The sequence below is a fragment of the Helianthus annuus genome, chromosome 13, assembly GCF_002127325.2.
Source record: "Helianthus annuus cultivar XRQ/B chromosome 13, HanXRQr2.0-SUNRISE, whole genome shotgun sequence".
In the NCBI taxonomy this organism is placed as follows: Eukaryota; Viridiplantae; Streptophyta; class Magnoliopsida; order Asterales; family Asteraceae; genus Helianthus; species Helianthus annuus.
The window spans coordinates 101,113,849-101,134,629 of record NC_035445.2 but is presented as its reverse complement, the minus strand read 5'-3'; the positions used below and the strand labels follow the sequence as shown (position 1 = coordinate 101,134,629).

The following is a 20,781-nucleotide window of genomic DNA, read 5'->3' as shown; positions in this document are numbered from 1 at the left end:
ACCAAATTATTTTCGGTACCGATTCGATACCCACTTTTTGGCATTTTCGATACTGGTTCAGTACGGTACCGGTATTTTACCGAATTTTACCTTCAAATACTGGTACCGTCCTGGTACTCATATTTGACGATTTTTAGTACTGGTACCGAGCTCATCCTTAGTCAAAGAATTGTTAAATTTAAAGAGAATAATAATATCAAGGTATTAGAACAAAATTAAATGTCAAAAGTCTTATATCAAAGACAAAATAATGCAGGCCATATCTCTGAGTTTTCTAATAAAAGCAAATACAAAATATATAAAAACATTCTTTAAGCTATGATTTTGTCAACAACACTTTTGCTAATCCTAAACCTCAAAAACAGAAAGCCAAGAACTGATTATAGCGAATTAAGCAAAGTTAGACCCGTTTCACATACTCGGCTCATTGACATGTTTATTATTATACTCGTTTGACCCGTTAGATATTTAACATAACCTGCATCGATCCATGTAAAAGTAAATGGGTCAAATTTGCTAAAGTCAAAGTTTAAATCACGGTGGATCATGTAAAATGTCGAAAGTAAAAGCATTTAATTTGAGGATAAAGCACTCAGTGTTATGAACTCATGCATGCAAGGGCCTTTCACCCTTCCAATATTCCAAGGGTTATGTTTTAATTCTATTACTTCTTCTTACACCAACTGTCCAAGTAGACCCGCCCCCTGCAAATAAAATGAATAAACATTCCATAGTAACAGGAAAATTATAAAACTTGTGTTAAATACAACAAACCAACTTTTACCAAAATATAAGTTAACTATTTAAGTCCTCAAAGTTTGAAACATGGTGCCCCTTGTTAAATAAAAAAGGCTATATTATATTTGTATGATACGAGCAAGATCTCCACCCAAAACATGTCTAGGACCTGACAAAGAAACACTCGTCACACCAGCAGGCAGTAGCTACCAGCATCGAATTATTTATAAGATATAGTTGATCAATAGTCCGCAGTTTCATCGAACCATATGAAGTTCATATAACTTAATTCCTATAATTATAAAAAGAAAACATAATTTAGGGCGAATTAGAACCAATACTTACCACACCTACCAACTCAAAGACCTAGCAGGCTCGTATTTTTAGTTACATCAAACCTATCACTTTAGAGCATCAAATAAAAAACATAGAAAAAGTCTCAAAATCACTCAAATTCAACCAAAAGTAAAATTACAAAATCTGGTTGCACATGAATAGAGACATAAGACATACCTGGGTCGCAGGTGGCCTAAAATTCATCAACAACGTAATCGAGAGCTCGAATGATTCTGTAGGTGGCGATCACTGTAATCCTTGAATTCTCTTCGACGGTAGTCGGAGTTGAAGAAATCACAGGCATTTCTATAAATTGTAAATAGAAAACGTTCAGATCTAAGAGAATAACAAATGATCCGCGAACACCGTCCCATTTTCCCGCCAAAAAACATTCCAAGAGGCTCTAATATCATGCCACCTCAGCCCGAATATATTCAAATTATATATAATAGAAATAGATGTGATCAACTTAACGTTTGTCGTACGTTTGTTAATTTTTATCACCCAATCCGACCCGATCCGATTTGAACCGGACCGAAAAATTATTATATAGCAATAGACAAATGACCCCTATAAATTTCCGCACCCCATAAAAAAAATCCTAGGTCCGCCACTGATATGCAGCCTGAACCATGTGACCCGTACTCTACCATATGCAACCTGAACCATGTAACAAAGCCATTCGTATTTATTATTTACTAAAGCTCCAACTGTTGCACCATATGCAGGTATACCAGTCATATAATCAATAAATTCAACCGTTTTGACCCATATATAAGTATACAACCCATCAATTTTAACACCTATAGATTAAAAAAAGGTTTCCTTGTGTAGTTTTAGCTTTTGAGTATTAGTAATAGAGGATAAGTAATGTAGTTTTAGCTTTTGAGTATTAGTAACAGAGGATAAAAACCAAACTCCAAAAATAAGTAACACAAGGTATATTTTTTCTAGACCACTATGAAAACATGACTATATATTATAATTTAAATAACAAATGTTTTAGATGAAGAGATGTTATGTACCCAAAATTTAAAAAATAAGGCAAATACCAACACCAACTATTGTTTTGTTTTGGTTCCCTTCCCTTTCAGAAAAAGATCTTTTCTCCCCAACTTAAAAATGTCCTTGCCACTGTCATTATCCAACTTGTGTTTGATTTCGGTTGTGGCAGATGATTTCTTGGCATTAGAAAGGTGGACTTGATAAAGCAGCCTAATGCTTGTTGATTACACCAAGTAACCAGAAATCAGTTATTATTATATCAATGATAAAAATAAACTAAAAAATGTTACAAACATAAAAGGGGATATGAGTACCAGTTAAGAAATGGGATCAATGAAAACCTTAAAGAAACAGGTGCTGAACCAATATGACTTGATCTAAAGAAAGAAAAAGAATCTACGTTTAGCCTTTCAATAACCACTTAAGCTACAAAGTCATAATAATACCACTAATATTAAGTACAAATTGGAATATATTCATCAAGATCACAAACGGTGAAAACAAACGAAGATTAGCATAACATCATAAATACATCTTACAACGGGAAATTCATCAAAATAACATAAATATCACTTACACATTGCAAAAATTTCTCCAGAATAAACTAATTTAAAAATTGGGATAACATGCTCGATAAGGCATGAGTTCTAAGGGTGTAAGGGGCACTCACCTAAGAGGTGAGTCCCCTCTCTTACGCCCAACCAATCAAATAGTGCCACGTCAACTACCCTCTTAAACTCCCCTAACACCCCATTTTGATGGCGGCACTCCCCTCTTAGGGGAGTTGGGGTTTTTTTTTGTAAAATTATGCATGTTTATAAATAAAAGACATTTCATTAAATTAAAAAAAAACAACCTAGAAAAATAAAAAATACATTCAAACTAGAAAAATAAAAATTACATTCAAACTAGAAAAATATAAAAACAAACTACTCGTCGTCCGAACTCACTTCAAGGTGAGGCAGATCGAAACTTCCGAGATGCTCAACGAGATCGTGTTTTAGTCTCCAATGCGTGTCTTCGTCAATGAGCTCCGTATAAGCTGTATCATCGAAGACGGTTTCGACTGGAGGATCTTGAATATGTACCGGTGCTATCGCCCTACCGTCGTCTTTTATAATCATGTTGTGTAAAATAAGGCACGTATACACGATGGACCTTATCTTTCTCACCGTTTTCGAACGCATTGGATGATTTAGTATTCCCCACTTCGCCTTTAACACACCAAACGCCCGTTCCACATCTTTTCTTGCGGCCTCGTGTTGCCTCTTGAACTTTTTTTCATTCGGGTCGTGAGGATATGGAAAAGACTTCACAAACACGGACCAGGTAGGGTAGATCCCATCAGTAAGATAATACCCACGTTTGTATAAATGGTTGTTCACTTGAAATGGACAATTTGGCGCCGTTCCGTTTCGTTGAGCAAGAAATAATGGAGATTGTTGCAGCACGTTGATGTCATTTTGTGAACCCGCCGGGCCACAAAAAGCATGCCAAATCCACAAATCTTGAGACGCCACCGCTTCTAACATAACCGTCGGGTATTGATGATCGCCTCTCATGTATTGTCCACGCAATTCTGTGGGGCACATTCTCCAGACGAAGTGTGTACAATCCAGACTACCCAACATACCAGGTAGGTGATGCCTCTCCTCATGAGTCTCATACAATAACGCAACGTCGTGGCTCGTTGGTCTACGTAAGAATTCACCGGCATACCTTTTACAGACCGTCTCGCAGAAATATTCAAGGCACTCACGAGAGGTCCTTTCAGACATATTTAAATACTCGTCATTTTCGTCTGGTGGGTTACCGGTTGCAAGTTGTTTAATCGCCGAAGTAACCTTTTGCAACGGCGTGAAACTTTTTTTCATTCTCCCGTCTAAGCCTTCTTTAAACCACTCGTCATACGCTTCCACGTCACTAACAATTTTTAGGAACAAAGACTTGGACATACGAAATCTGTGACGAAAAGTATCGTCATTAAATTTTGGATTTTCAACAAAATAATCGGCCATGAGTGTCTCATGGCCTCCCTCACGATCTCGACGGACAACTTTTTTTTTACTAGACGATGCCGTGTCTAGTAGCTCCGCTTGTTGGATGATATTTTGGAAGAAAATTAAGCTACCATCGCTTGACGATGCATCTCCATCGTCGGGAAAGTCGGGTAGGGTAGAAAGAAACGGAAACTTGGAACCCATTTTGTGTTGTATTTGAAAGATTTGAGAGTTTGAGAGTGGTGGTGTGAGTTTGAGAGTGGTGGGTGTGGTAAAAAATTTGATTTAGGTTGGTTTATATTTATATTGTTTAAAAAAGTTGATTTTTTTTATAAATTTGACCGTTGAACAACGGTCCATTGTCGAAGATCGTGCCAAACCAAGCGGTGACTCCACACCGCTCCCCTTCACCGATTCGGGTCCCCGCTTTGATGGCGGCGGTGTTCCCGATCGGTGACTAGGGTCACTGATGACCTCCCCGATTGGCGCCCCGTGCACCCTAATACATAATCAAATCTATTAACTTCAGCATCAAAACAAAAGATACACTAAAAAGAAACGACCAACCTGCTCACATATAAACAAAAAATAATACATCAGATGAAACAAATTTATCTTTTTATCAATGTCTCAACTAAATTGTGATACGGTACCAACTGCCGGTATGAAGAAACGGTTTCAAAGATCTCTTTCGGACCTTTCATCTTCATTATCATCCCTAAAATTCATTGTTTATCAACAACCGATTTGTGTTTGTAGAGAATCTGCTATCATCGGTGATCCAATCTGCCCAAACATTGAAAAATAAAAAAATGGATAATAAGATCGAAGGAATTCCAAAACGAAATAGAAACAAATGAAATCAAGATAAATAAACTTTGAAAAATTTAGATTCGATATAGAAACAAAACCTTGGATGAAGATGTTTGAGAGGCGATGCGAAGAGAGGGAGAAGACGGTGAAACCCTAGAAATGAAGAACTATTAATCTAACCGAGGTACCAATCAAAATGAAGAACTAAATATGTGTAAGATCCCTTTTGAAACTGAATGAATCTCGTAGAAAAAAAAAAGAAATTGATACTCAGCCAATACCACAAGATCAATAGAATTGAAAAAAGATTTGGTATTAGAAGATTAAACATACCTCATGCTTGATGCTTTGAACTAGAATGGAGATGGAGATGAAGGAAAACGGAGATGGTTCTCTAGGGTTTTTGAAAACAAACATAACTGCGTATAAATATAGTTGGGTCAAAATAGGATTTGGAGCAGGATATGGAGCGCGCCTAACCCATATTTTTTACCCAAAATTTTCCCGCCCAAAACAATCTGAGGTGCAATATCACGCTAACACGTGGCCCAAATTTTATTCATTTATTATAGATAATAGATAATAGATTTGAAACATTGGGATGAATAGTGCCACAGTAATTTTTCTTTTTTCTTTTTTATTTTTGGTCTTTGACTTTGTCTTTTTGTCTTTGTTTTTACTTTTAACCTTTAACTTTCAGTATTAACTCTTATGACCCCTTAACTTTCTAAATACTTTTTAACCGAGTTTTACGTCTTTATTTTTATTTACGTGTCGATATAAACTTAAGTTGATTTACATTTCGATATAATTTTTTTTTTGTGTTTTCTCAACTTTCAACATTCACACTGACAACCCTTTAATTTTCTAAATATTTTTGTAGTCGGTGATTTTTTTTTTTTTTGTCTTTCTGTTTTTTTTTCTTTTTTTTTTTTACTTTTAACCTTTAATTTTCAGCATTGACTCTTACAAACCCTTAACTTTCTAAATACTTTTTAATCGACTTTTACGTCTTTATTTTTATTTACAAGTTGAGATAAACTTTAGTTTACTTATATTTCGACATATTTTTTTTTGTACTTTCTCAACTTTTAGCATTGACACTGGGAACTCTTTAACTTTCTAAGTACTTTTGTAATCGAGTTTTCCGGTCGATGTAAAACACGTGTCGACATACTTTTGTACTTACCATGACTTTATTTTGTAAGTTTTCTCTTTCGACTGCTATATCGGATCAAAAATCGGGTCGTCGCGCCGCGAAGCGCGACTGTAACCCACTAGTTAAGTTTCAAGATTCAGTTTTTGATGAACAGTTCATGGTTGTAGCTTTTGTATATTGGATCTCTATTATTATATTTGTTAGAATTAATCACAAAATTTAATTTATCAATATCAGGAAAAAAAAACAAAAGAATAGATGAACGATTTTATTATATGAAAGTTTGAACACGATTACAAGAACTAAAATGTACTCGAAATAAGTATATTTTATAGAGGATTAATGAATTTAACATTCAGATCTCTCTTTTATATGGTTACATATTACAAAAGTGAGAGAAGTTCCCTCAAACTTTGATAACTGTAAACATATGACCCAGAAATAACATCTGGACTTATTAATAGGGCTGCAAACGAATCGAGCGAACACAAACAAGACCTTGTTCGTGTTCGTTTATTAAGAAATATATATGTTCGCGAACCGTTCATGAACACTTATCGAACGAGATTTTATGTTCATGTTCGTTTGTTAAGGAAATGAACTTGTTCGTGTTCGTTTGTGTTTGTTTGTTAATTTTAGGCAACGAACGTTGACGAACACAAATGAGCACAAACTAATGTTCATGAACACAAATGGAAACAAACGAACACAAACAATCGTTGATGAACAGAATATATAATACACTGATACTTATTAGATATATAATTTGTCGGAATTTTGAAGTATTTAAATATATACAAAAACTAAAAACACAAATGAACTATCGAACACAAACGAAAATGTTACCGAACGTTCACGAACATAAATGAACGAACACGGCCTCTGTTCATGTTTGTTCATTTAACTAAACGAACGAAATTTCATGTTCGTGTTCGTTTGTTTAATAAACGAACGAACACAAACGAACTTCCCGCCGAACGGTTCACGAACTGTTCGCCGAACGTTTGGATCGTTTGCAGCCATACTTATTAAGACTTTAATCAAACTTAATTATTTCTAATTCTCCTATATATTAAAAAGGCAAGTTTGTGAATAGTATTCTCACCATTTAAAGCTTGCCATATGTCAAGCCTTTTTTTCCTTTTGTGAATAGTACCCTCACCACTCAAACCTTGCCACGTGGCAAGCCTTCTTTTTCATTTAATGAATAATACCTTCTCCATTCAAAGCTTGTCACGTGGCAATCTTTTATTTTTTTTCCCCATTTATCCATCTTTTATCAAAATACCGGTATGGTCTTGTTCGGTCTTGGTACATGAAGGTAAAAATCGGCACCAGCCTGGTACAGAAAACATCAAATGTCGGTACTGAATTGATATTGAGAATTTTTAGTTCGGGAAATTCGGTACTCCTAACCAATAACATTTGTTCTTCTCTGATCAAGGGTATCATACAAACATCAACGGTATCGTACAACTTTTTTTATTGATTTTCTTCAACTTTTAGTGTTTCCTTTTTTTTAGTTTCAGCGCTAGGGATGAGCTCGGTGCCAACCGATATTAAATCGGTACTGGTACCGAAAATACCGGTTATGGTACGGTATATGAAGGTAAAAACTGGTACAAGGAACGCTAAAAGTTGCTGCCGAATTGACTTAAAATCTTTCGGTTCAGGAAATTCGGTATTTTTTTTCCATTTATCCATCTTTTATCAAAATACATGTATGGTCATGTTCGGTCTCGGTACATGAAGGTGAAACCGGCACCAGCCTGGTACAGAAAACATCAAACGTCGGTACCGAATTGATATTGAAAATTTTTAGTTCAGGAAATTCGGTACTCCTAACCAATACCATTTGCTCATCCCTGATCATGGGTATCGTACAAACACCAACGGTATCGTACAACTTTTTTTATTGATTTTCTTCAACTTTTAGTGTTTTCTTTTTTTTAGTTTAAGGGCTAGAGATGAGCTCTGATGTGTGTAAAATGCAACATATAAATCACATCAATTAAGGCATAAAACTAACCCTTTTTAAGTACTAATGTTGGAAAAAGAGTGTTTTTGTCTTTCTTTTGTATTTTCAGGATGAAATGAGCTCAAAATCACAAAAGAAGCAAAAAGACAACTAATTCTAGCTTAAATACAAGAAAAGGAATGAAAGTAGACTGCCCGGACCCTCAACGGCACCCCCAAGGCAAAGAAGAGAAAACAGAAGACTGAACACGCCTCGTGTCCAGCGAACACGGGGCCGTGCCCAAGAAGCAGCAGAAAAGACAAACTAGTAGAAGCTTCCATTGCCCACCACGGGGCCGTGTCCAGCGGGCACGGGGGCGTGGTGAAAGTACAGCAGGCGCATTAATTGTAATTGCGAATTACAATTAATGAAGAGAGAGAGTGTCAGACGGGCACGGGGGCGTGTCCAGCGGACACGGGTCCGTGCCCAGCCTTCTGTTCAGCCTATAAATAAGGATGCTTGGTTTCATTCCATCTCATCCCTTGGCACACCACCTCTCTCACACTTCATCCACCACCCACCACCACCATAACACCATCATCCACCACCATCATCCATTGTCCATCATAGAGTGTGTGAGTCGTCTCGGGATCCAAGATTGATCGTAAGAGTTCTTGACAATCAAGGCCATGTTTGCCTAAGTCTCTTACATCACTTGGTGAAGACAAGTGTTTAGTATAATACTTTTTATTTTTAATCTTTTGCACTTTTTATTTGGTTTTGTATTAATGACTTTAATAACTAGTTACTTATGTTGAAGGTGATCTTTCCTTATCGTTTGTCCGTGGTGTCTTGGCGTTATTTTACTGTCTATATAAAATAAAAGATTTTCACCATTTATATCTCCACGGTCTATATGGAGGTATGTTGGCTACCTGGTCGGGGGTTAAGGGAACGGTTTGGTAAGGGTCTTGCCCTTGTTCAGCGTTTAGAGGTCCTGCTTGGGACCTGGGTCAAATTTAGTAGGATCTCCTTCAATACCCATAGGTATTGGATGGCGGGGATCCAAACTCTTTGACCCCCTCATAAGTTAACTACTATTAATACTATAACCCGGCTATTTAGGACTGTATCCCTGCTGACTCAGACTACTTAGCCGAGGGTAACGTCACCGCCGAAAGCGGGGCCTACCACAATTTGCATTAATAACTTAATTCATTATCTTTCAATAATCCGACCCTTTAGGATTGTATCCTTGCTGACTCAAACTACTGGGTTGAGGGTAACGTCGCCTTCAAAAGAGGGGCCTACTACAATAACTAAGATAATCTCTTAAACAAGTGCAAAAGTGCGAAAATAATCAAAGGTTATACTAACACACGTGTTGGATCCAAGTGATTCATCTTGTCTATCTGTTTTGATTTTATTTTATTTTTCAGCATTTAGTTAGTTTTTATTTTTCTTAGTTTAAAACATTTTTCTCACTTTTTGATTTGATTAGACGTTGAGGATAAACCGGTATTAAAAGCTCTTGTGTCCTTGGACGACCTCGGTATCTTACCAACACTATACTACGTCCACGATGGGTGCACTTGCCCATATGTGTGTTTAGTGTTAGCAAATATCGTGTTTTATAAATTTAAAACTTGTCTAAAAGTGTAAAAAGGGGCTTAAATATTCATTTAAATTATAACACACTTCACGCACATCAAGTTTTTGGCGCCGTTGCCGGGGACACAAGGATTTTAAGAAAGTTAGGAATCAACGGCCTAATCATATTTTTATTTTTTTCTTTAATTTTTAGGATTTTTCGTAGATTTTCAGCTTCTGCAGAGCTCAGCACGGGGCCGTGCCTGGTCGGACACGGGCCGTGCTCAGCATCGTTACTGGCAGTTTTTGTTTTCCAAGTTACAGAAGGCTGACCACGGGGCCGTGCCGGTGCAACACGGGGCCGTGTCCAACTTCCAGTAACTGGGATCTGGAAAACAATCACTGAAATTCCGACCACGGGCCGTGTTCGCTCAACACGGGGCCGTGGTGAACCTTCTGACCAACATTCTTTTCTGTTTTTATTGCAGGACTTGGAATCCGACGCCAACCTCACGTAGTGTATGAGCTCCAGTTCCAATAAAGACATAAAAGAACCACTAGAAGAACCCGAACGCTTTCTCAGAAAAAGGTTAAAAGCCAAAAACCAAGAGAAGGTTTCGGGTGATCCACCTCCAATGGCGGACCAACGTACCCTTATGGATTATCTACGACCCACCGTGGGTAATCTAGGCGCCGCTATCAACACTCCGAATGTCGAAGCCAATAACTTCGAACTTCGGCCGCATTTGATACAAATTCTCCAAAACTCCGCAACCTTCCACGGGCTTGCGGACGAGGATCCCCATCTACATATAACTAATTTCTTGGAAATATGTGATACCTTTCGGATCAATGGAGCATCAAACGACGCCATCCGCCTCCGTATGTTTCCCTTCTCACTAAAAGACCGAGCGAAAGCTTGGCTCAACGCCCTCCCAGCTGGATCGGTAAACACCTGGGATGAACTAGCCCAAAAATTTCTATATAAGTATTTCCCTCCGGCTAAAACTGCTAAGTTAATGGCTGAAATTAATACATATTCACAAGAGGACGGGGAATCCTTATATGAAACTTGGGAAAGGTTCAAGGAGCTATTACGCAAGTGTCCCCATCACGGCCTCGCAATATGGCAACAAGTATCCACTTTCTATAATGGATTGTTGCCACACACTAGGCAGACACTTGATTCTAGCTCCGGGGGACTTTTAGGTAACCGACGCCCACACGAAATATATAATCAGATAGAGGAAATTGCTCAAACCAATTTTCAATGGCATACCCCCCGGGGAAATAAGTCTATCGCCCCGGGCGCCCATAAGGTCGACGAAAGCACTTCTTTACAAGCCCAAATCGAGGCCCTTTCTTCAAAAATAAAAAAAATTAGAAATGACAAAAACAGTCTCGGTTGTGGCTTGTGAAGGATGTGGTGGGTCACATGAAAATTGGAGTTGCATGAAAGAAACGGACGATTAACAAGAAATGGTAAACTACATTGATAATAGACCTAGGCCGTCGGGTCCCCCAACGGGAACTTACAACCAAGGATGGCGAAACCATCCAAACCTTGGTTGGAGGGAACCCGACAATACTAGTAACCAACAAACCCAACGAACAAACTTTCAGCAACCAAGAAATGAGTGACAAAATTTCACTCAACAACAAGGTGGACGAGAAAGGCTCGAAGATACTGTATCTCGCCTCGTCTCTGACACTGATAAGAAAAACTCGGAAAGATTTCTACAATTAAAATCTAATTTTAGGAATCAACAAGCTAGCATTCAAAACATAGAAAAACAATTAAATCAAATAGCTCAAAATTTTTCCGAGAGACCGCAAGGCGCATTACCTAGCAATACCGAAACAAACCCAAAGGCGCAAGTTCACCTCATCACACTACGAAACCGCACCGTAGGGCCTGCAGAAGTGCCACCACCAACGGAAGAAACAGTGCCGACACCTCTGCAGGAGAAGAACTCTCCTCCATCACCAGTGCCGACCAAGGCTCCTCGAGTTCCGTACCCCGGTAGGTTAATTCGTCAAAAGACAAATGAGTAATTCGCAAAATTCGAAAGTCTGTTAAAACAATTGCACGTCAATATTCCTTTTATCGAAGTCCTAACCCAAATGCCCAAATACTCTAAATTCATGAGGGACTTCCTTACGCATAAGAAGAAAATTGAAAATTTGCAATTAGTCAATTTAGGCGAAGAATGCTCTGCCATCGTGCTCAATAAACTTCCCCAAAAGAAAATCGATCCCGGAAGCTTCACGATTCCGTGCTCAATAGGGGAATCGCCCGTTCGCAATGCCTTAGCCGACCTAGGGGCTAGCATTAACCTCATGCCCTCATCAATGTTTAAAAGACTCGGCTTGGGAACCACAAGCCCTACAAAAATGAGCATACAACTCGCTGATCGATCCGTCAAATTCCCATAAGGTGTCATCGAGAATGTCTTGGTAAAGGTAAGCAGATTCGTTTATCCAGCTGACTTTGTCATACTCGATATGGAGGAAGACACCGAGGTCCCCCTTATACTAGGGAGACCCTTCCTTGCCATAGCCCAAGCAGTGGTAGATATGAATGACGGGACACTCACCTTGAGGTATGGGGATGATGAAGTGAAATTCGGAGTTGGGAAGAGAATAGAGGACGACGACCCGGTCAATTACATGAAGGTTATTGATTCGAGCTTGGATGCTGCTCTCCGACGGTGTAACATGGGACGCCAGGCATCCCACTCAGAAAATATATAACCTCGAATCGGGTCTAGCCAAGGACCCTTATAAACGTGGCGCACCACGGAGGCATTCCGCGGAACTATCCTTAGTTTAGTTTAATCTTTTAGTTTTATTTTGCAGAATAAAACTCACTCATGGTGGTAATGGATGAAAAGGGGAACGAGAAAAATGGACCCATGCACGAAGAACAGAGCAACCCGACACAAATCTCCATCACAGAAGGCTCAACACGGGCCGTGCCCAACCAACACGACCCCGTGCTGAGCCACCTGCAGAAAAACACCCAGTTCAGGTAACTGGACACGGGCCGTGTTCAGCGGACACGCCCCCGTGTCCAGGCTTCTGTTTTAATTCTTTAATTTATGTTACTGGAACCTGACCACGGGGCCGTGCCCGGTCACCACGGGGCCGTGTCCAGGATGCCAGTAACATAAATCTTTGCTTTTTAACCTACTTTTACACATTCTAATCAACCAAAAACCTTATTTTTGGACACATTGAGGACAATGTGTAATTTAAGTGTGGGGGGGATGCTAAAACCTTGAATTTTGCAAATCCTAATTACAAGCCTTACACAAAACTCTATTGGAACCGCTAAACACCCCAAATTTTTTCAAAAACTTTTTCATTTTTTTTTATCATTTACTTGTCTTAAGTTTAATTTGGGAATAACAAGTTCTAAAAAGGTTATATTTTTACAAATTTACAACCGATAGCGTCGTGATAACAAAGAACCAACATAAGAAAATTACGAAACGGCATAACAAGTCTAGTTAAAAATTCGATTATATATACTTGATCACATTAAAAACCCATTCCCACAAAAGTGAGTTTTGAGCCTTTATTGAGCACAAAAATATACATATTTAGACTAAATGCTCATTTTTCGTTTCTTGTGTGAATAGCCGCTTGGTTCTTACAACTCTAGAACTTGCCACGACGATACATTCCCGGTCCTTACCAACTTAAACCCAAGTAAGTAAGTGATGGAGGCATTAGGACTAACCATATTTTTCTTTCTAAACCATTATTTTTCGTTTTTTTGCCACCTACCCAAAATCCCCCTAGATAGCCCCTTTGAGCCTAAACCTTTCATTTCATTACCCCAAAACTCTTTTTACCCACCAAAAAACCCTTTTTATTTTTCACCCTTTATTTTAGTAACAAGCTCGGTTTTTCGTAAACTCGCCTTTTTATGTGATGAAAACAAAAAAAAAAAAAACAATGATGAAGTCAAAAACAAACAAAAGCTATATAAAAGCTTGTTTGGAGAAATACTTCAAAATAAAAAAAAGTCACTAAAAACAAGGAATGTCACGGAAACCGACGCTTTTTACGATTTTCGCCCTTTTTTCTAACTAACCCAACCGACCACCTTTAACCCAAGCCTAACCCTTCACCCCAAAAGTCCTCTTGATATTTACAAAGGTAAAAAGTTAAAAAGGAGGAGGATTGATTGCTTGGAAAGCCTATGGAAGGCGTAAGTTCCATGCCGCTCACGAGTGATTCACTAAAAAAATCCACACCTTCGGCCGAGTGTTGAGTGATCTCCCGCGAGGTATGTGAACTTGTATATAAATGGAATTTTAATAAGGCATGCTATGACCGAATAAGTAATTTATCTTATGAAACGTTCAAAATAAATCATAACAAATAGGATTGTAAATAAATAAAAATAAAACCTACAAGGACCTTGGATTCCCGACACTCTAGGACAAGCTAAAAACTTTCTCTTCTACCCATTCCATTTGGGAGTGTAAGCCACATTTAAAGAGTTTTGCTTGAGGACAAGCAAAAGTTCAAGTGTGGGGGTATTTGATGTGTGTAAAATGCAACATATAAATCACATCAATTAAGGCATAAAACTAACCCTTTTTAAGTACTAATGTTGGAAAAAGAGTGTTTTTGTCTTTCTTTTGTATTTTCAGGATGAAATGAGCTCAAAATCACAAAAGAAGCAAAAAGACAACTAATTCTAGCTTAAATACAAGAAAAGGAATGAAAGTAGACTGCCCGGACCCTCAACGGCACCCCCAAGGCAAAGAAGAGAAAACAGAAGACTGAACACGCCCCGTGTCCAGCGAACACGGGGCCGTGCCCAAGAAGCAGCAGAAAAGACAAACTAGTAGAAGCTTCCATTGCCCACCACGGGGCCGTGTCCAGCGGGCACGGGGGCGTGGTGAAAGTACAGCAGGCGCATTAATTGTAATTGCGAATTACAATTAATGAAGAGAGAGAGTGTCAGACGGGCACGGGGGCGTGTCCAGCGGACACGGGGCCGTGCCCAACCTTCTGTTCAGCCTATAAATAGGGATGCTTGGTTTCATTCCATCTCATCCCTTGGCACGCCACCTCTCTCACACTTCATCCACCACCCACCACCACCATAACACCATCATCCACCACCATCATCCATTGTCCATCATAGAGTGTGTGAGTCGTCTCGGGATCCAAGATTGATCGTAAGAGTTCTTGACAATCAAGGCCATGTTTGCCTAAGTCTCTTACATCACTTGGTGAAGACAAGTGTTTAGTATAATACTTTTTATTTTTAATCTTTTGCACTTTTTATTTGGTTTTGTATTAATGACTTTAATAACTAGTTACTTATGTTGAAGGTGATCTTTCCTTATCGTTTGTCCGTGGTGTCTTGGCGTTATTTTACTGTCTATATAAAATAAAAGATTTTCACCATTCATATCTCCACGGTCTATATGGAGGTATGTTGGCTACCTGGTCGGGGGTTAAGGGAACGGTTTGGTAAGGGTCTTGCCCTTGTTCAGCGTTTAGAGGTCCTGCTTGGGACCTGGGTCAAATTTAGTAGGATCTCCTTCAATACCCATAGGTATTGGATGGCGGGGATCCAAACTCTTTGACCCCCTCATAAGTTAACTACTATTAATACTATAACCCGGCTATTTAGGACTGTATCCCTGCTGACTCAGACTACTTAGCCGAGGGTAACGTCACCGCCGAAAGCGGGGCCTACCACAATTTGCATTAATAACTTAATTCATTATCTTTCAATAATCCGACCCTTTAGGATTGTATCCTTGCTGACTCAAACTACTAGGTTGAGGGTAACGTCGCCTTCAAAAGAGGGGCCTACTACAATAACTAAGATAATCTCTTAAACAAGTGCAAAAGTGCGAAAATAATCAAAGGTTATACTAACACACGTGTCGGATCCAAGTGATTCATCTTGTCTATCTGTTTTGATTTTATTTTATTTTTCAGCATTTAGTTAGTTTTTATTTTTCTTAGTTTAAAACATTTTTCTCACTTTTTGATTTGATTAGACGTTGAGGATAAACCGGTATTAAAAGCTCTTGTGTCCTTGGACGACCTCGGTATCTTACCAACACTATACTACGTCCACGATGGGTTCACTTGCCCATATGTGTGTTTAGTGTTAGTAAATATCGTGTTTTATAAATTTAAAACTTGGCTAAAAGTGTAAAAGGGGCTTAAATATTCATTTAAATTATAACACACTTCACGCACATCAAGCTCGGTGCCAACCGATACTAAATTGGTACTGGTACCGAAAATACCGGTTACGGTACAGGTATATGAAGGTAAAAACTGGTAGCAAACCGGTACCAGGAACGCCAAAAGTTGCTACCGAATTGACTTAAAATCTTTCGGTTCGGGAAATTCGGTACCGGTACCCAATACTATTTGCTCATCTCTGACCACGGGTGTCATACGAACAACATCATTACCATAAAACTTTTTTTGTTGATTTTCTTTCGGTTATCTTTTATTGTTTTTTTCTACATTTTCTTTTTATTCTTGTCAGCGGTTCTTTGCGTAACGCGCTCGTAGTGATTTCAAAACACATGTAAACACATACTAAATGACAAAAGAAGTTCGCCGCAACGCGGCCATAGTGATAAACCTAGTTATGTTAATTATGATTGCTACCATGGGTAATCAACTAATCACAACTTTTGATGAAGAGAAATCGAGTTACCGCAGAGTAGGGCTGTTCATGAGCCGAGCTGGCTCGGCTCGGCTCGGATTTGAAGCCGAGCTGAAAATCTAAGCTCAGGCTCGGCTTGGTTTTAAACCGAGCTGGCTCGGCTCGGCTTGGTTTGACTCGATTTTAAAAATAAAAATTAATACATAGCTCTCAAAATTCAGTATTCTAAAATATTATTTAATACTTCAAAAGAACATATTCAAAATAAGTTCAACCTAATACATTACAAACCAAAATCACGTTTAACAACGCAAAATAAGTTTTATATTTCAAGTAAATACAATATTTGTTCATTAGCACGCCAATTAACCTTTAAATATGTCATATATATCAAACTAAAAGCCTAAATACATGTAAATAATAATCATTTTTTTGTAATATATTAGATGTATATAAAAATAAAATATATTATAAGTAAAATAATTCGAGCTAAGCCGAGCTGAGCTACCAAGCGAGCCAAACCGAGCCAATTTTGCTCGTCACGAGCCGAGCTGAGCTAGGCTCACTTTCTAACCGAGCCGAGCCAGTTCGGCTCACTTTCAAACCGAGTCATATCGAGCGAGCTTTTTCCGAGCTAAATTCGAGCGAGCTTTTTCCGAGCTAAATCCGAGCGAGCTCCAAGTCGCGAGCTTTTTGGACAGCCCTACCGCAGAGAGCCAGAGAACATGTTCATGCTAAATAGAACATGTTATTACCGATGTTTTGAACTGCTGAAAAAAAGTTGCTACTATAAAAGTTAACTTGCTATTGATGCAAAACACTGCTAAAGAAATATAAGTACTTGCTACTGATACAAGTTTATACTGTAGGTCAAATTAGTGCTAAAGACTAAGTGTCCGCTGATAGTATCTGAAGAAACATCAAGTTAATCCGTAGGTTGACTGATGGGATTAGTCTCGTTCAAATAAGGTTAATCTTCTTTCTTCCTTGATTGATTACTGCTTGATCCTACAAACAACACAATACTGTGAAGCTCGTTACAAGGAGGAGGATAGGGGGTTCTCCTTGTAACCACCATTCAGCGTGAGAATAAAAACTTGTTTTGAGGATAATAAGTGTATGTATTAAGTGAGAGAGCAAGAGAGCGATCTTTAAACCGAAGAGAGTAAAGAAGGAGATGGGCCGATGAGCCTTGGGCCCGACATCGACATCAAGGAATATCTTATTTGTCTCCCTGGACACAACGTTAGTGTCTGCAGGTAAATGGTAAGATGGCGCACATTGAATGGGTCCACGTGGCCTGACAGTTGTCCTTGTTGTCGGGTTTCTCATCAGCGGTTAATGGAGATCATGGAGCAGTGGTTGGTGCACGGTGATTGGTAACACGTCACTGTCCTTTTGTACTTCTTGTCTCCTGCACGATCGTTCATCGTACAGCTCTACTGGACATAGCCTGGCATGCCCCTATTGGTTGCATACTCTAGCCTTTGTACTGGTTGTAATATGCCTTGTTGTCATACACAGGCTCACGCTGACGAGGCTTGCGCTAATCTATTGAAAATGACTAAGTATCACATACGTTTGAGCTGGGTATGAATTTCTGTGCGCAACCCATGCTTGTAGTTGCGCATGTCGGCGCAGGATTTGGTACCATACCCTATCAATGTACTAAAGAATAACAAAGAGTAAGTTGTTACTGATAATGGAGTTAGCTGTGATAGACTAGCTTATTGTTAATGCAAATTAGTGCTAGTGACAAAGTAACTTGCTGGCTATAGCAAGTTACTACTAATGAGGTCAAAAATCAATGTATCGCTGAAGTTGTACCATAAGTAATGCAGACAAGTTGTTGAGCAATTACCAATGTTGGCATTAAGTTGTTATTGAAGCAACTTAATGCTTATGAAGATTCTTCATATTGATAAGGAAGTTGAGGATGATTAAAATATGTGCATAATAACAGAGGAAGATTGAGTTAAAGAGAAAAAGCTATCTTTACTTATATGTATATTGTAATCTCGTAATTGTCTCTAGAGAATATCTAGCTAGAATACGTATAGGAATCGTATATTGATATGTGAAGAACTATACAAGTTTTTAACCCATGTTTATCCCCCGTTTTCATGTGTTTCGATAGTAAATTCATTAGATTGATACTTATTTGTTGTTTTTTTGTGAAATTACACAACAAAGTAGCTCACAAGAAGAAAACAAAGAAAACTTACAGTTTCAGGGAAAATTCGGTCAAGTCCAGCAAGTTGCACAACCTCCTTTGCATGACGGTGTGTACCTCGGGAACAGAAGAACAAACAAGTTCCCGACTTTGCACAGCCATGCTCAAGCCACGCACGACCGTGTGTTTCACTCTCAAGCCCAAGTCGTTATTACACGACAGTGCTCAATGACCAGCTGACCATGCCAAAGTCAAAGACTAACGCAGGATCGTGCAAGGACCCTATACAACTATGCACTGCCATGCTGGGAATGATTTCGAGACTTAGCTTAAAATAGAAACAGTATAAATCGAGCCAAAGAAAAATTAGTTTCGTGCCTTGCACTACTGTCATGTCCCGTTGCACGCTATGCACCTCTGCTTATTTCTATAAAACTCTTTCATTTTTTCCATCACGTGTTGTTAGATCTTGGGGTTTAAAATCCACTTTCAAGTGATCGGTTTCTAGCAGTTCAAAGAGGCGTTTGAAGGCACTGAAGCATTAAGGAACACCAACTAGCTACCCTACTTACCTTGCTTTCTTATGGTTTGATTTCCTTTATTTCTACCATAAATTATGTTAGTTTAGCAAGCATGTTTGTAGGTGTTGTAGGACAAGTAGACTTATTATTTAGATTATCATAAAACTATTGTTAATGTGATGGTTATTATGTATGAAATGATGATAATGTTTTTATGTTAATCTTTATGGTCAAGTTATGATTTATTCCAATGATGTTGTATGATTGTTTTGTTTAGATTTATATAAAAACTGATGAATATTTCTTATGATATGTTGGAAAACTATGTAAAGACATTTATTTATAAATCACATAAACTTGTTAAATTTATTTCACGAATTAGGAATGGTGATTGGAAACTAAAATTGTTTTGAAAACTAAAGAATAATACTTTTTTGCATATGCATTTAGAAATATCATTGTATGTTATTATGAATTCTTAAACATGACAATTATGTAAGTTATGAATTTGTGGCCAAAATTACCTAGTTTCTATGTTCATGTCTTAAGGTTTGTTGGAATAATTTGTAACTTGGTTAAATTTACACAATTTAGGGTGATTAAAATGTGTAATTCATGATAATTTTTCTTAAGTTGTGGAATTAGAACTTTTGACAAATGGGTAATTCATATATCAATGTTAACATAGAAATTATGAAAATGAGCATTGTATGATTCTAGGTGATTAAGGTGTGTTTGTCATTTTAAAATTTAAATTTGATGTAGAATTATGAAATTAAGATGCCTTAGTTGGGACCTAGTCATTTGTCTCATCATTGTTTCATAATTAATTTTATCACTTGACTAGTAGATTCTTATTCTAGATAATATCTCATCCGTCATTTCTTGTGATCGTTTTGTTTGTTTATTTTCTTAACTCGTATGCTAGTTAAGAAAAATAAGTTCATTGCTTGGTTGGTTAAACAGTGACAAAGGTTTAGTATTGAGAGTTATCATGTTCATGGATTAATAGTTAAGAAAAACAACTTCCTTGTTTGGTTGGTTAAACAGTGACAGGTTTAGTTTTAGTATTGAGAGTTATCATGTCGATGGATTAATATCTGGTTCTTACCTTTAACTATATCACTTTATGATTGGTACACTTGTATATTGTGATTGATACACTTACATATCGTATGTGATTTAGTGTTTAGGTGAAAACCCTTTCTAAAGTTGAATTTTGTGTGAAAAGAAATTGAATTTTGTGTGAACAGAATTTATCAAAAATACTATATACTTTTGCACACATCATATATATTCAGTTATAATTCACAAACCTTTATTGTACATTATAGTATTATTAGTTGATTAAAGGCAATTCATAGTTCTTGATCATGTTCTTGTGATTTTTCTTGTTGATTAGTAAATTTAGCTAATTAATTACCTATGATGTCAATCAAACAAACTTTTTAGTCGTTGAATCAATCATGGTGCTAGTAAAGTCATGAATATAAACATTACACGACCAATATCAAATCCATTGTTGACTAATATAACACACATCATATTCAATAATATTATTTATCAGAATTTTAAATAATCTAAAAAATATATTTGATACTAACATTTTACAATAAGTTGTACCTAGTGTTCTTTCAAGTGTCTTGATCATTGCCTTGAGATTTTGATCATCTTTATTTCATTTAGGGCTTAATTTTAAGATTCGATATACTCCTTTTTTTCATTTAGGGTCGATTTTCAATACATGATTGATAAGTTATAGCATGTCAATTATTTATTATTGATTTGCTTAACTAAAAATAAAACTCTCACAATCAAATCAACA

The 20,781-nt window shown here is 37.7% G+C and overlaps 1 non-coding gene across 1 annotated transcript; it reads right to left on the bottom strand.

Moving 5' to 3' along the window:
• Positions 1–10,611: 10,611 nt before the first annotated feature.
• On the bottom strand, positions 10,612–10,718 carry LOC118486117. The gene has a single exon (XR_004877973.1). It is a non-coding gene; the product is annotated as a small nucleolar RNA R71 (small nucleolar RNA).
• Positions 10,719–20,781: the final 10,063 nt, after the last annotated feature.